The sequence below is a fragment of the Spea bombifrons genome, chromosome 3 (assembly GCF_027358695.1).
Source record: "Spea bombifrons isolate aSpeBom1 chromosome 3, aSpeBom1.2.pri, whole genome shotgun sequence".
Taxonomy (NCBI): Eukaryota; Metazoa; Chordata; class Amphibia; order Anura; family Pelobatidae; genus Spea; species Spea bombifrons.
This window is the reverse complement of record NC_071089.1, coordinates 84,272,737-84,288,934: the sequence shown is the minus strand read 5'-3', so window position 1 is coordinate 84,288,934 and position 16,198 is coordinate 84,272,737. Positions and strand designations below refer to the sequence as shown.

Below are 16,198 nucleotides of genomic sequence, written 5' to 3'. Positions count from 1 at the left end.
GAAAAGTGTAACTGTATGTGTGTAGGTATAGAACAACCTCTCTAAAAAAGGCACCGAATTAACAAAACAATGGTGTTTTTAAATTAAAATGAGCAATATACATTTACACACACACACACATATGCACACAGTCGGCATCTAATTTGTGTTTTGAGTTTATTCCCGCAGCCCTACAACTTTAGTTATGGCACATTACAGACAAATGGATGAACTATGGAAACCAAGAAAACAGAATATCAACAATAATAATATTGTTTCAGTTTGGGGAAATGCATCACAATAAGGCCAGTATGGTATCTTCAGTAACAATTTGAAACATTTTGACCAGAATACGTAATTCTTCCGAATTCATGTGAGCACAGATGGGAGGAATACAACGTGAACAGAAGGAACACCCTACGCAAAAAGGAAAGGAATAAAATATTGAGGGGCTGTAAGAGTTCTGCAACTGAATGGTATCTCAAGCTGTCCATATATTTATTCAATTACATACTAAGCTGTCTCAACACATCTGACAAAGGAAACTAATCCCTACCTGAGGTGCTGCTGTTAATGAAACTATGAACAAGCCAAACCACAGAGGGAAATAGTTACTGAGAGACCTGATGTATAATACTCAGCATTTGAGGCAAAGCAAGCACATACTCACTGAGAATCAGGAAAAAGGGGCAAATTACACTTGCAAAATAACTCACTCATATATTCTGATATAGGAGTTGTTTGTGAATGCATGCCCCTTTAAATTGTTTCAGACAAAGGAATACAGGTTGAATGAAATCTTGCAGGCCCCCCCCCCGTAACCAGCAAAAGTAAATGTAAAAAGGCATCCTGCTCTTCTCATATACTGTATATTTATATATAACATATATACGATTAAATATAAAATAAAAATAAAACAGATGCCCCTGGTTAACTGGGGAAAGCGTGATGGTCAAGTCCTCTCGTCCCCCAACCTTTGTGCAGTGGGGCAGTGAGTAGTACAATAAATCTTGTTTGGTATATGCCTGAACTATAGAAGGAATGGACCCATCACATGCCACCCCATCACCTCCCATCTCATGCCTGGTGGGATGGGGTTAAGCTCTAGGGGGCATCTATGCCTCACGTCTCCACCATATGGCCATTGGTGTTTTAATCAACTTGAATAGGTTGGCATTAGTGAATTAGCAAGTTGTGTAACTTGTGCCAGTTTACTACTCACAAGCTCACAAACGAGAGAGCTTTTGAATCAATTGAAATTAGCAATGAGAGATAACGAACTACAGATAGTCCTATAGATGTTATTCCTGTAACAAATACAGTCAAAACCATGGTAAAAATGCAGCCTGTTCCAGTGAGTTTTATTGCGACATACAGTACAACAAATATGTACCTTTTACATGTCAACATTTTAGAAAAGATCTTTTTTTTTTTTTTTGCCTGTTTGTAAGATTCCTTTGACACTGAAGAAATTATAACCCTAGAAAACAAAACATATATCAATATGAGATTCCTGTATATATAAATGTGTTGGCCTGTATTAAAAAAATGCATGTAGTATGTATGTATCAATCTGCAAATCAAGGTGATAAAACAAACAAACAGGTTATTGGTACCTGATGCTTAAAGACAGGCTCAATGAGCATTTTAGAGACATTTTAATAATAACCCCAAAAAGCGCTGTAGCATGACACTTTCATTTGCACCATCCTAATAGTACCAGTATCAATACACTACGTGCTCTGGCTTCAGAACAGGTTTTCCTTGTACAAAATGCCTCCTTTGATTGTGAAGCAGAGACATATTGCTCTGTAACAGTGTATACTTTGTCTTGCAAAGAATTTAATGAGGCATGTGATATATTCTCTTTTTTGTAATATGTTTAGTTTATATTTATATATATATCTATATTTTCATTCTGGGTCTCTCCTCTTCCTGATCACATTTCAGCCTTTTCTTTCTTCCTTAACCCCCTCCTACCTTTAAATTACAATTAGTATTGTGTAATTTGTGTAGATCTGTCAATTTACTAATATATACTGTGCTCGTTTATATAAGTTACCAGTATATTCAGTTTTCATCTCAACTCCAGTGACCAAGCATAGTTCTCTAGGCAACGCTGAATAGAATAGTTTTGTGCCGCAAAAATGATGTTTTCTACGTCCCTCTTAGCTAATCATTTTGACCTGTGACTTTATGTCCTAAGCTTTTTCTTTATTTAAAAGTAAAGCTTGATCTCATATTAGGGAAGAATGTCCTTACGGAGTTAATGGTCAGAGTGGCCTCAGCATTACAAAGTTTATTTTTTTTCACTGGAAGAAAAAAAAAGTTTTCTCTTAATTATTGGGATGCGACCGTGATGTTCCACCGGGATTCAAGCCTGAGAGATTCTTGGTGTTGGTGCTCATTTATTCACCTCTATGATCTAGGACAGCCTTGTAGCTACCACAAGTGTTGGTTGCTAGTCATTGCATGCCTGCAAATACCCTGATGCTCACAGTCACTATTGCTGGAGCATTTATATGTTCCTGGTTTCCATAGTCACTGGATGCCTTCAAATCCTTGTCTTGGCTCTCTTTTATATATATATTTCCCTTGAGTTTGCTTATGTTTTCTTCCTTGGTACCTTTGCTTGGTCGGCTTGCTTACCTGGTTAAAGACTGGTCTGTCTTGACTTTTTGTGGTCAATTTTGCATGATGTGGTATGGACTCTCTAAGCTTCTATCACAGAGAGCTCTTCAAAGACCAGATTAGCATATGGTTCCTAACAAGAACTCCAAGGCACCCCCATAGAGAAACCACAGCCACTGTGACATCAATTTGTAGTGAGGGATTACATCAGAGACCCTGGATACATTCTGGCTCTACAGGACTCTTTCCATGGATTAGAAAGAACAAGACAAATTAAGATGTTCAAGCCTTTTACAAAGCAACCCATTAGTGCTCTCCGACCCAACTAGTTTTTCTTGAAGATGTGTGAAGGACTCATAAGTAATCCCATGACAATTATTGCAGTTCTTCCTAAACATATGGTGTGTGTGTGTATATTACATGTTTTACCCATTTCTTGTGTTCAATACCAACATTTTCTCACCATAAAAAATTACAATGAATAAATAGATATGAGTGAGATCATCCTGGTTCTTTATCTGTATACATTTATTACTCTTGTGATGTACAGAGCTGCAGAGAATGTTGACATGTTATAAATAAATGATAATAATAACAATAACAATGTATCATTCTATCAGTATCACTGAGAAAACCATTACTGATTCATCGGTCTTGGAGAAACATATATTTATGTGTAGACAGTCCCACCATTAAACACACAATACAATTACACAGACACAGAACACTCATAATACTTTTTCTTTTTTAATGCTTAGCTTCTAACATTGTGAAATCAATAGACAGGGATATTGTACTGGATACCAATTTAATGACCTAAAGAAAGGGTACATTACCTACTATTTAACAGGAAACGTGAACCTGTGGCATTACCACGTTCCATAATAGGGGTGCTTAATCTTCCCAATGAATTTTAATTAATATCTAATTAAGACAAAGAGCTGTGACAGAAGGGCCACGTGAAATAATTGCATTATCTCTAACAGATGGCTAAGGAAACATATGTTAGAAAAGGATTCGGTATATAGCATTTGGATTACATTATGTTACTTAACCCTTTTGGTGCCAGAGACCAGCAAGACAAGACATTTATGGGTTCTGTGCCTGAAAGAAGAACAAAGCGGGAGTCGCGTGAAGGTGTCATATATGAACACAGAGTTTGAAAAGTGATCTTAACGCCATAGAAACCAATGGAATGTTACTACTGATTTAGGATGATCTGCTGAGTTGCTATGGTAATAAGACCACTTCTTTAACTTTGAAAGCAAATCACTTTTTAAACGTAAAGCCTGTGCATGTACTCCATCTACCAGTTCATTTCTCCTATTCAGCTGGGACCCATTAGCACCCTCACTGAGCCCCAGAAGGGGAAGGGCAACCAAGAATGCTATGCTATTGGGAAGGGAGGTAAAATCGGGAAGAACCTACCCACTCCATATTCTATGGGGATCAGAACAGACAGCCTGGCTTAATCTTTATTGTGTATGTGGCCTCCTGATGCCAATCCCATGGACCCCCTCACAAATACTCCAATTCCAGCAAAGCATGAACTTATTATTAACAATTATTCTAAATATTTCATTTTGAGGTTATAATACACATGTGGAGCTGACACACGAGCCTGCTCCTTCTTTTCCCACCACTCATTAAACAAGAAATAATACAACACACTGGGTGGCTAGGAATTTTCATTTTCTAGCTGCAGACAGCCTTACATTGCAGACAGGGTATAATTTTTCTGCAAGAAATGAATAGTTTCTGGCACAAGCATGAGTGATACAATTTTCTCACACAGTGTAGGTAACCTAGTGCCATACAGTGTGTAATCTACAAGGAGACTGGGGACTATTCCTGATTTATATGTAAAGGTATTTGCATAGAATGCTAGTTGCTCTTTGCTGTATCTTATCTTACATGCAGACCTGGCAGCAGGCATTGTTGTCAGTCACATGATATTTTGGTGACTTTTCCTGCTCAAAACACCACACCGAGCTGATGCTTTATGGCAATGTTAATGAAGTCCAGCCTGCCGAATGAAATCCCTTCCTCTACAGTAGGGCTTGGTAAACACCGGGCTTCAGGATGTCATTGCAACTAGAAACCACTTCCTAGTGCCCAGGGTTTTGCAGCACAAGGGGGTAAAAACTGGCCAGGGCTGCCATAGCGAATGAACCCTATGCTTTTGTGTGGGGGACGCAGTGAAGCAGGTACTGTGAGGCACCCAGCCGGTCACTTAATACAATTGTTTAGTCACAGTATGACACTATTTGCTTTAACCAGTGGGAAGCATTTACAAAGGTGTATTTTTCTCTCTTTAATAAGACTGTGACAATCCTTAAATTTTTGCTTTTATGTATTCAAAATGACCATAGATTTAATTATAAGCAAATCCAATCATTTGTCACAGAGGTTTGTGAATCTAGACATCGAGAATTCCGTACTACTTTAATCTGTACTATTCATTTTGGCATTTGTTCTTTTTTTTAGTTACTGCAATACTATTTCAAGCTATTTCTATATATTACTGTGTGTTTAATAAAAAGATCTTTATGCATGGAAAGAATTTAAGAACTAATCTCATCATGTCTTAAATGTTACAGATAAATGTGGTAGTTATGCTGGCATTTAGTGTCTTTTTACCCATGTCATAAAGGTTGCGTGTTTGCTGTCTGGAAAGAATCTAGCATTAGCCCCCCCCCCCCTCCTTAATATGAATATTAAAAAGGATAAAAGAGTCCCCATTTAAAAGCAAATAAATACATGCAAATTGCAGTCCATTTTGGATTCCAATGCATTTTACGTAATGCAAATCAGCGCACGTGCTCAGAGACATCAATAGAGAGCTGCTACACCCGTTCCTTTCAGCAGGACCACCGCAGCGCGCAAGTGTATAACAACACTTTTGCTTCCAATGTTGATGAGCTGGGAGAGTCCTAAGTCTCATCTTCTAGATCCAATAGAACACACACATTGATTTACATGCAGTAAAATGCTTTGGTGTCCATGCAAAACGGACTCCAATGCACATTTTTCTCATAAATTTGAGTGGAGTGTACCTTTATTTTTTATAAATCAAAAGACTAACTCTGCAGAGACTTCATTCTTCAGGGAGATATAGAGATTCTGCCACGGCTATACAGTTAAAGCCTCAAGGAACAATGATTCTACCGGGATTTTAATACCTCTCGATTAAGCATGTGATTAATCAATACACTTTGTGCGCGTTAAACATTACTCTGAAGACCTGTGTTAGGAGTCTTTTGTCAAAGGGCTTGCTGTTATTATTTTCCTGGGAATTATATTTGTGCTTTTTCTAAATCCTTTACAGAGCTTTCCCAAATAAAATCCAAAAATAACTCCCTGTCCATCTTGTAAGCGATGGCCACGGTCCAAGCTCCTTACCCGTTTATAACAAATCCAGGCAATAAGCTCAAGCCCACCCAGGCTTCAAGTACCAATTAAAAGTTGAAAATCCACACATCCTGCTTTATTGTATTGATACAGAAAACCAGAAATATCCCAACAATTACTAATTCCGAAACACGAGGAGACTTGGTAGTTATGCACTCCCAACAGCTGAACCCATGGGCTGCAGGTTCAAACCACAAAATGCATCCTACATCAGCTCAGTACCTCCTGAAACCACCTCTCCCACAGGCGGTACAATATATACACACACGCATACAAAGACGTACATACACACATATACATATCAAACATTAATGTTCTGTAACAGAAAAATACATTAACCGTGAATGAACATATGTTCCTTATTCAAATGAAGGCTGTTAATGTATTTGAAGAGATATACGTCTTATTACCCTGCACAGGGCTAAGAGCTGCTATAAAATGCTACACTCGCCTCGCTCAGCAGCCACGCCGCTGGATACCTGTCACCACAGAGGCAAACAGCACTTGTTTCAGCCTCTTCACACAGATGCTCGATGATCAATAGCATTTCTTTTCACACCTCCGTGGATCAGATAAGTACTCAAACCTCTCCTTTTTATGACGTACACACAGGTGCAAAGCAGGAAAACAGCAGTGGCCTGCAAAGGGTATAATAAGCTGCAGAGAAATGCCATCGAAGCCTAGGGCATATTTCAGAAAGCCATAGAAAGCAGGCAGCTAACTCATTTCTCTCATGACACTGAAGCCCTTTTATGATGGTATTAAAGCCGCAGACTGTAACTATCGTTAAAAACCGCTGACCTCAACGTAACTAACAGGAGTGTGACTAACAAGACAGAGGGCAAAAAATGAAATATGCCAATCTTTTCTGCAAGCCTCCATACAGTGTATAATATATGACATTTCTAAACACACGCACACACCCTTACCTTTCATCAAGGATACGCATACTTCAACTCAATGGTCAGAATACTATACATGAAACTGATTTTTCTTCAGTTTAATGAGAACATGATCATTTTTTTTATTTTATTTGTGTCCATTCTTTTATGAACATATTCCAAACAGACTAACCAGACCATGGCATATGAACTTGGGGTAAGTGTTTGTAAACGAGCATGGTTTTGGATCATAAGGGCTGAGATGCTTTCAAAGCAGTGGGCATCCTACATCATTCTCTCTGCAGGAGACGAAAGCATGCTTCATTGCTTTTTGTGCACTGCTGTGCCCCTCAAAGAAACAATTAGATTGCCACATACTGCTTAGTTTTAATTGGTATAAGGGACTGTTCAACATCAATTTAACCCACAGTGTGCTGACGAGGTGTGCAACGCACTGGAAACCACAAACACTGGTACTGCACCAATGTATGGCGAGTAAAACACAACCTTTTCAGGTTTGAACACAAAGAAACCAACATTCATCCACTTAATTTGTGTTGTTTAAATCATGTCATAAATCACTAAAGGGATACTGATAATAGAGAACATACAACTGGAAGGGAAGTGGAAATTGAACAAACTTATAGTCCCTGCTTTATAACACGAAATGTGGCAAAAAGTATTCTTTGCGTACAGAAAATGCCAGGGTCCTGCTGCTTTTTAGGTTGTTCTAAACAACTCAAAAACAATTTCAGAGATGAAACGTTACCATACAAATAGCAGACATTTTTATCACCTTCATAAGCCGAGTTTGTCAGAGGACCATAATATAAATGGAGGAGTATGATCTCAGAGAGCTGATTCAGCAAAAGATAAATACTATTAACTGCATTGGGAATGAAACGCAAGCCACTTGCTGGTTTATATGTAAACTGCCCATATCTGGGGCATATTTAATAATGCTTCCCTTGTACAGGTCTAAATATTCAATATTTACCAAAATGTTAAACTATATTGCAATCCAAGATTGTGTTTCTTCAGGAAATAACCAGGAAAGAAATTAGTTAAAAGGGGCTACCTACTGAATGCAATTACTTAGTAAGTACTTTAAATTTAATGTTTAATTGCCAAAAAAAAAACCAAGAAACACCTGTACCTGCTGAAGATGCTGCAGAGTAACAAACCCCCCCCAGAGATTTGGGTTTCTTTCAGCAACCAATGGGTGACAGGAAAGCTTCTCCATAGACCCCTGGAAAGCTTACAAGAACCAGCGAGCAACGAGGGTTTGTGCATGCACACTGGTAAGTAGAAAATGCCTTTGATGGAAGACAAGGAGAAAGACAAGTAACCAGAATAAACATATTGACTGTTTTGATTTGTTATCCCCTCCACAGTCTGACTTTTCAGTGGTTGTATGCTATGCATATTTTCTATTCACTGGGCATGCGCTGAATTCTTGCTGTGCTTTGTGTACTTATCAGTCATTATTATTCTAGCAGCAACCCAGGAATCTGAATTTGTATGCCATTTAAGGTTTTTAGATTATGTGCTCCAACATTTTTGTATTTTGGTCAGCAATATAGCCATTAATAATTAGATAGGACTTGCTAAACTTAGGATAGGCGAGCGAAGCAATATATGGCCATATAGTGTGAGGGGATCCCCGATATTTATTCTTTAGGTATTTATTTTTAATGGTGTTCACTGGGCATGTACTAAACTCTTGCTTTGTTTTTTTCATGATAATCTGGGCGTCCTGAATTAACAGAGGTATTTTCTAAACTGAGGGTCTCAGCACCCCCTGGAACTCATAGGAGATCATCATAGTACACATCACTGAGATGTGGCGGAAAACGGCCGATGCTTAGGAAGGGTCCTGTTACTTTCCTCCATGGATTTGCAATGAGAAGAAATAGTCATTGAAAGTGGACAGTTGACTGGAGTAGCCCCTTAATATTATGAATTTATGTGTTTAGTAGAATAGGTCACAACATTTCATAAGTAAAACCAGCCAATGCTAACAAAAGGCTAAAGGATTTTGTGTGGGAGAGATGCACGTTTCTCAAAAAGGAAAGATTTGCTATCACAGCAAGGGAAACATGATCAATCTCTGCTATAATAGCGTTGGGGGGTTTACAGCTTTGCATCGGTTCCAAGGGGCTTGGGAATGTCTTCCTGTTACTAGGTACATGACAGTCACCACATATATGCAAGGACTAGTTTATTGGATTCTGTTCCTGTAACAATGTTGCACTTTGTTGGGTTAGTTAAGGAAATGACAAATATTTATAGAATTAACAAGCTATGAAGACAATTTTAAAGACAATTATTACCCTTCAAGCTGAGGTTCCATATGAAATACTCTGACAAACATCATACATTAGCAGTGCCATCTTCAGGAGGCATGGTATTCCAAGTCCTGTTTCAATGATCAGCCAAAGTGGCACCCGAAGCTGCTTATATGTCATCAGGACCTGACAAGGCTGTGTCTCCACTGAACCTCATCCAAAAACCCCCCCAAAAAACAGGATGTTCATAATTTGAAATGATGCAATGCGTCTTATCAGAGTTACGTACTCAAAAAGAGTAACATTAGACGTTGCAGCCATTTTTCAACTGATTATCCTACTGCATTTCTAAAGCAACAGCTGCAAAGGTAATGATGAGGAAAATTTGACTTTTCCTGTTGTTCATTTTAGCAGACGCTATCAGAGAGGGTGCGTTATCTGGGAAGCACCATTTCCCATCTTTATCAGCACCTAAAAGCATTTTAAGTGATTACAGGTTGTCTACCTTAAAGCTAAACCTTTGATTAACTATCAGAAGATGGGGCTGTCACCTGAGACAGGGCAGGTCCAAACTACTATTGGGCAGTCAGTTAATATTTTCCTCACTGCCCATCATACCTGTTCATTTGTGTGAGGTCATACAATAATATCTATATGTTATGTAGCTATAGAAAGGAATAGTTCAAAGCATTTCTTATATGGCAATATCCAAACAAGTTTTAGAGCACAAACCGTGACAGCACACTGAGACAACATCTTTATTGAGAACATGTAACGCACCGCACTGGGATTCTGAAATATAATTATCTATATGTACACATTTAATTAAAAGTGTCAAAAATGTAAATAAGAGAAACAGTTGTTGCAAAAAATTATGTAACTGGAAACAAAATATTATACTTACTAAAATAGTGAGTGCTTTGCAGAATAAAAATGATCAGGAAAGACTAAGGGATCTTAATATGTATATCTTGGAGAAGAGAGAGGGGAGATGTAATAGAAGCATTTGACATATAGGCTAGATAGGGATTTAACAAAGGACATGTGGGAAGCTTGTTTCAATGGAGGAGAAATGTTAGAACACAAGGTCATAATCTTAAACTAGATGGCCATCTGCTTAGAAATAACATAAGGGTGGTTTCTTTTACTGAGAGGGTGAAAAACGAAACAGCACATGAAAAATGTTTTTTTTTTTGACGTTTTACTGAAAACTACAAACTATTGTACATGAGGAGTCATGAAAAGAACCAAACCATGTGTCTTGCACGTGATACAAGCATGGGCAACATTTAGAGTCTAATCGCAGCTCGTCTCCAAACCAACTAAATTCTTCTAGCTTTGTTAAAACTATACAGATAACTGGCAGGCTTCTGGAGAGGTGGTACGCTATGGGCAGTGTGGATTCTAGTCTAGCAAGATTCTTTGTACCTTGGTTCTAGAACCCAGTTGTTATAGAACCCAAGAGCCTATGCATCTAATTGGAATTCTTATCTTGAAATGCACAGCTGAATGGGGATTGGCTGTTGCTGGGTTTTGTTCATTATACCAGCAAATGGCTTACACACCACATCGCACCATCTGCAAAGAAAATGGACTGAGTTCCTATTGTTCAGTTTTTTTTAGAAATATACATTAGAGATTTGTTGAGGCACGGACATAAAAGTGATATTTGCAGCACGCTTTAATGAAAAGTTGCCTTGTATCCCTAACTTCGTTCACAGTTCTGCAATCCAGAAAGAAACAAAAATAAAACTGCACCTGCTTGTTAGCTCCTTGAATGTTGTTAGTTTTACAACCACTTCGGTTCATTTACCAAACACATACAGCTACAAAAACTAGATAACTGCAGAAACGTGCAAAAGTGTAATAACGAAGAAAGCTTTTCAGTGCAGCAATCGGAAAAAAAGCAAGCAGGGTGCTGAGTTGTAAGCGAGAGGCATCAGGGGCAGAAAGAGCGAGGTATTTCTGCCACTTTACAGATCTCTGGCCAGAACTCACCTTGATTATTGTGTACAGCTCTGGAGACCCCATCTCCGGAAAGGTTAGAGGCATTAAAATAATGGCTATACAACGAGAAATGGTTTGCAGGATACAAACTATCAGGAAAGACTAAGGAGTCTCAATATGTATTGCTTGGACGAGAGAAGAGAGAGAGGAGAGGTGATGTGATAAAAGCATTTAAATACAAGGGATTTATATAATTAACTGTGTGGCCCATTTAAAATTTCATGGTGTCCATTTTGCAAATGCTATTTACGGCACATGAGATGTGTTTGGCTGAACATATGTCCCCAAACGTGATATACTCACCTCCAGTCAGTTCCAGTGCTGGGCACGACAGGAGAGTAGTATATTTCAAGGATAAATGTTAGGACAAGAAATCATTGTCTAACTGCACAGGGACAGAGGCTTAGATGTAACATATGGGAGTTTTACTTTATGAATGGTGGTGGATAAGTGGAACAGCCTCACAGAAGAATTGGTAGAGGTTGACACAGTGAAGGGATTTAAACAAACATTTGATACTGATGCTTTTAGACAGATTTGTTTCTTTGGTGTTGACTTCTGTCAAATGATTGAGATTTATGACCCCCCCAAATGGAAATTAACCTACTCACTTCTAGAGATTTACCGATCTAGAGTACCACACAAGACCAGAGTAAAAACAATCTAAAGCAGTTTCAAGATAACAAAATATCAACCCCATGTTACTTATATTCTCGATGCACACAGCTGAGATTCTTTATCAACCTAAAACATAAGATTTTTATACAAAGGTAAGGTTCATAAACGACAAAGGATGTCCTGTTGCTTAATCCTCCGGTCGCATCTCAATACAGTAGACGGCCAATCAGAATGCTAACCTAGTCTGTGCGCTCAGCCCCATTGGCTACCTGCTGGGAAGAAACGCTAGTAGAGGATTAAACAGCGTGTGCTTTTTTTATTGATTTTATAGAGCCTCTTCTTTCTTGACGAATAATGAAGACGGAACACAGAGCATCTGTAGAGCAGGGTACAAGCAGCTTCAACCCAATGTGAACATTTGGGAAGCATTTGCCACTCAATCAAAAATGGTTAATTCTTATGCTTCATCTGCAACCTTCACTCTCTGTTTTCCCCAAGACATTTTGGTCATTCCCCACTCACAACAGATCACAAACTGGGCTACGTAAAAAAAAAAAAAAAAAAAAAAATGGGAAGTGATTGCAAGCATTCACTAGCAGTACATCCAGTAGTGCAGGTTTTTAGAATTCCTTCAAATGACAGCAGGCATATAATGACTAATACCTTTTGCATAATAAAGATGTGCTAACGTATGCTATAGTGAGCACCTGGGAAACCTGTAATAACCTATGATATAATGAAGAAACACCCTTTATTCCCCAAACACTATATAATCCTATTAGAATCTAGTCACACAAAACTCACTCCACTAATCCATGCGTTTGATGGCCAATAATCAGAGGTATGAGACCACTCAGTATCCTCTTTACATTTAGGGGTTTATTCACTAAATAGGCAGAGTATGCATGAGAGTTATAGTTTCATCTGACTGCCTTCACAAGGCTAGCCCCAGTGAGCTTTCGCTCCAAGAATTGCTTTGAGTTGTATAAAATTATCTAGAAGTTAGGAGCCAAAGAGAGAAATCTGGTAGCCAGTTTGGTATTTTTAGGAGCCAGAAAGAGGCGCACCCGTCGAGATCTAAAAATCAAGGAGCCATAGCCATGTTGTTCCTTGGATTTCTAATAGACCTGAAACAACGAATCGATAAAATCGATAATAATCGATAACGGGAATCGTTGTCGACGATTTCCGTTATCGATTAATCGAGTAATGGATTCGTCGTTGGAGCGCTCGGCTCCTTTCACTTACCTCCGCCAGCGTTCCCTCGTTTCTGCTGCAGAGCTCTGTAGTGTCCGTCTGCTTGAAGTTACGTAATGACGGATGTGACGCGCGTGAACGATGAAGATTTGAATAAAGTTTTGCGGTTGAACGTTGTAAGTGGAACGATTCGGTAGCGAGGCACGTATGGAGAGAGAGAGAGAGAGAGAGAGAGAGAGAGAGAGAGAGAGAGGAGAGAGAGAGAGAGAGAGAGAGAGGAGAGAGAGAGAGAGAGAGAGAGAGAGAGAGAGAGAGAGAGAGAGAGAGAGAGAGAGAGAGAGAGAGAGAGAGAGAGAGAGAGAGGAGAGAGAGAGAGAGAGAGGAGAGAGAGAGAGAGAGAGAGAGAGAGAGAGAGAGAGAGAGAGAGAGTGTGTGTGTGGGTGCAGGGCATTTCATTAAATTATTAAATATAAATTTTTTATCCGATTAATCGAAAAAATAATCGGCCGATTAATCGATTATTAAAATAATCGTTAGTTGCAGCCCTAATTTCTAAAGTCCCTTAATAAAGCATATTTAAACCAATGAGATTTCTTGAAAGTCAACTCACTTGTTGAACTATACATTAAGAAGGGCAAGTCCTTCCTGCAGGGACATTTGCCTAGTATAGCCCTTTATGATGCAAAAATGAATTCAGGGAGTTGGGACAAAAATCTGGCATTAGTGAATAAACCCCTCTAAATGCTTATTGTTCATACAAGCACACACAGTTCCATGAATGCCTCGTATAGTTACACTGCTAAGTTCTCTATGACTAAGATATAAGATCTTTACTCTCCTTGCACAGTATAAACCAGCACAGAGGCCAAGGCAAGACATGAATCTGGAAGACACGAGACAAGCTGCCTCAGCTCTGAAGCCTCCTTCCAGGGAGGTTGCGTCAAACCGTGATACTTAACTGCATTACTGTGTATCTGCAAACGAACATACCGACGGTGCATTGATCCAAGAGCACTGTGACTACAAATCCCAAGAAAAGATCTGGGAAGCTTAATTTGCAGTCTGTGCCTTCTTCGGTAATTCATCGCCCTAGGAGAATTACAAATGATGTTCTCTTGCCTGCCCTGTGTACAGCAGGAAGGGGTTATTCATTCCCAGTACATTTACACATGTGATCACAGAGGGCATCACAACTCTTGAAGTTGCCTACTGCCTCTCGTAAGCGCTATAAACAATATTCCCTATAACCTTGGTACGGTGCCATTGGCACATGCTCCTGCCATCGGAGGAGGTTAATACCTTAACAAATGTACTAACTGTGGGCAATACATTTTGTCATTGTGTTAAAATGTTGGTATTAAAACAGAATAACAGCAGCTGCCATGTGGATGCAAAATACTTAATCAGTGATAAAGCTAACATGACATGCCTGATACGAGCAGGTCTATAATAACCTTTCAGATATTTATTAATGTATATTATCGAAAGCGTGCAAAATATACAGATTCAGATACAAACAGGGTATGGCTGGCACATTCGTCGGCTACCAGGTACAGTATACATGCATTACTGAGCTTGTGACGTTACCTACCAAAACTGAAGTTTCACATTTTTTTTGTCTGGAAATCACTGCTGATCTGTCTAGATGAAGAATCTAAATCTAAAATTAGATTTTAATAAGGAAAATGGATATAGCTGTATTGGTCCAAGAGAGGATGGAGTGTTTAGCCAAATAGCTGGCTAAAGTTATCCACATCTTTACATCACAACTGAACCTTCCAACTCCCCATCGCATTCCCAACCCAATCCCCACATGCCTCTTGATGAGTCCAAAAGACCCCCAATCCCCAAAGGTCACCATACGAGTCAGTATTCTCAGCACTGATGCCTTTTATTGTGGCAACAGAGTAATGTATATAGAGTCACATAAGATTCCAGGACCTCAGAGGTCTCTTCTTCAGATAAACCTACAATTTCCTAATAATTCTGTCTTAAATCCTGATGCAACCCCTTTCTGGAACCTAAACTCTGCTGATAGACCAGTCTTGCTTGACCCTACATAGACCTAAATTATAACCCAAAAAGGATGCTCTTAAACACAGCTCCTAAGAGAGCTAAAAACAGCCATGTGTACTATTAATCAAATAAAATCTGTAGCCTCTGAAGCCAGTCTTTCTCGTGTGTTCCCCTGCAGTGGAATCACTCAAATTTCTACCCATCCACAAAGAAAACAAGGGAGCCCACTCATTATCAGGCGAGACCCCCAGTCAGTGGGCACAGGGGGTGGCATGGCATTACTATGCATTCAACTACAGAGGACCATAAATCTTATCTGCTGTGGTTAGGCTCTAGCTTACGAACACATAACTGGTCCTAAATGGTCTTGTCATCATATAAAATGACTGTCACGCAAGTGCCACTCGCTGTCCCCACTTTACTTAAAATCCAGTATAGAATGTGGATGGCTGATCTGCCAAGCAGGCAGGCAGGCAAGCAGCCATATATTAATGAAATGCGAAGTCATTGCTAGGAAGACAAACTGTAATAGCCAACGCTGTCACCCTACTCTGGACCACAGATGCCCCACTTGGTGCCCACAGTGGGTGCCCTGCCCAGCAGTTGCCCTCACCTGTGTCAGCTGCTCACCTTCCCGAAGATATGATCAGAACCAGCAGTGACTCCAGCAGGTCCTTATCCGTCCGATGAAAGCGCCGTACTCAGAGTCCTCAGCCGCAGCCCCGCCGCGGGTCACCCAGCCACTTTCCATGACACTTTTTTCGCTCTCCAGGCTTTCCTCTTCAGTGTCCGCTTCTGCGGCACCTCCCCACGCGCAGCCCGATTGGTTCGATCCCGCTGACGGTTCGAAGCGGAGGATCTCTCCACCCTGCTCATGGATAGGGGTGGAGTTAAAGAGTAGGTGGTGGTTGTTATTGCTGCTGCAGAACGTGTATCTCCTCTCTGTGTTGAGGGAACTTTTAAAGACACCATGATTCATGCTTCATAGAATGTGAGGCGCCGCAGGAAGAGGAGTGTAGCTTATTGTGCAACGCGTTCAATGTTTTGCAAGCTGTGGACGAGCTCCAGACTCTGCTCGCTTCTTTACAAACACTTTAAAACTGATTCTAAGCGGAGTTGCGGGAATTCTGGGCTTGGCGGGAAGTGGAGTGTGACGGAAAGGGGTACATC

At 39.8% G+C, this 16,198-nt stretch overlaps 1 protein-coding gene across 4 annotated transcripts in view; it reads right to left on the bottom strand.

Moving 5' to 3' along the window:
- Positions 1 to 15,855, bottom strand: part of IL1RAP (interleukin 1 receptor accessory protein) — a 75,561-nt gene extending 59,706 nt beyond the window's left edge. For 3 of the 4 annotated variants that reach the window (XM_053458524.1, XM_053458526.1, XM_053458528.1), the window contains exon 1: positions 15,642 to 15,855. The gene's annotated coding sequence lies outside the window, so the exon portion shown is untranslated. The remainder of the gene's footprint in view (positions 1 to 15,641) is intronic. The other variant, XM_053458527.1, reaches the window with a different exon arrangement.
- Positions 15,856 to 16,198: the final 343 nt, after the last annotated feature.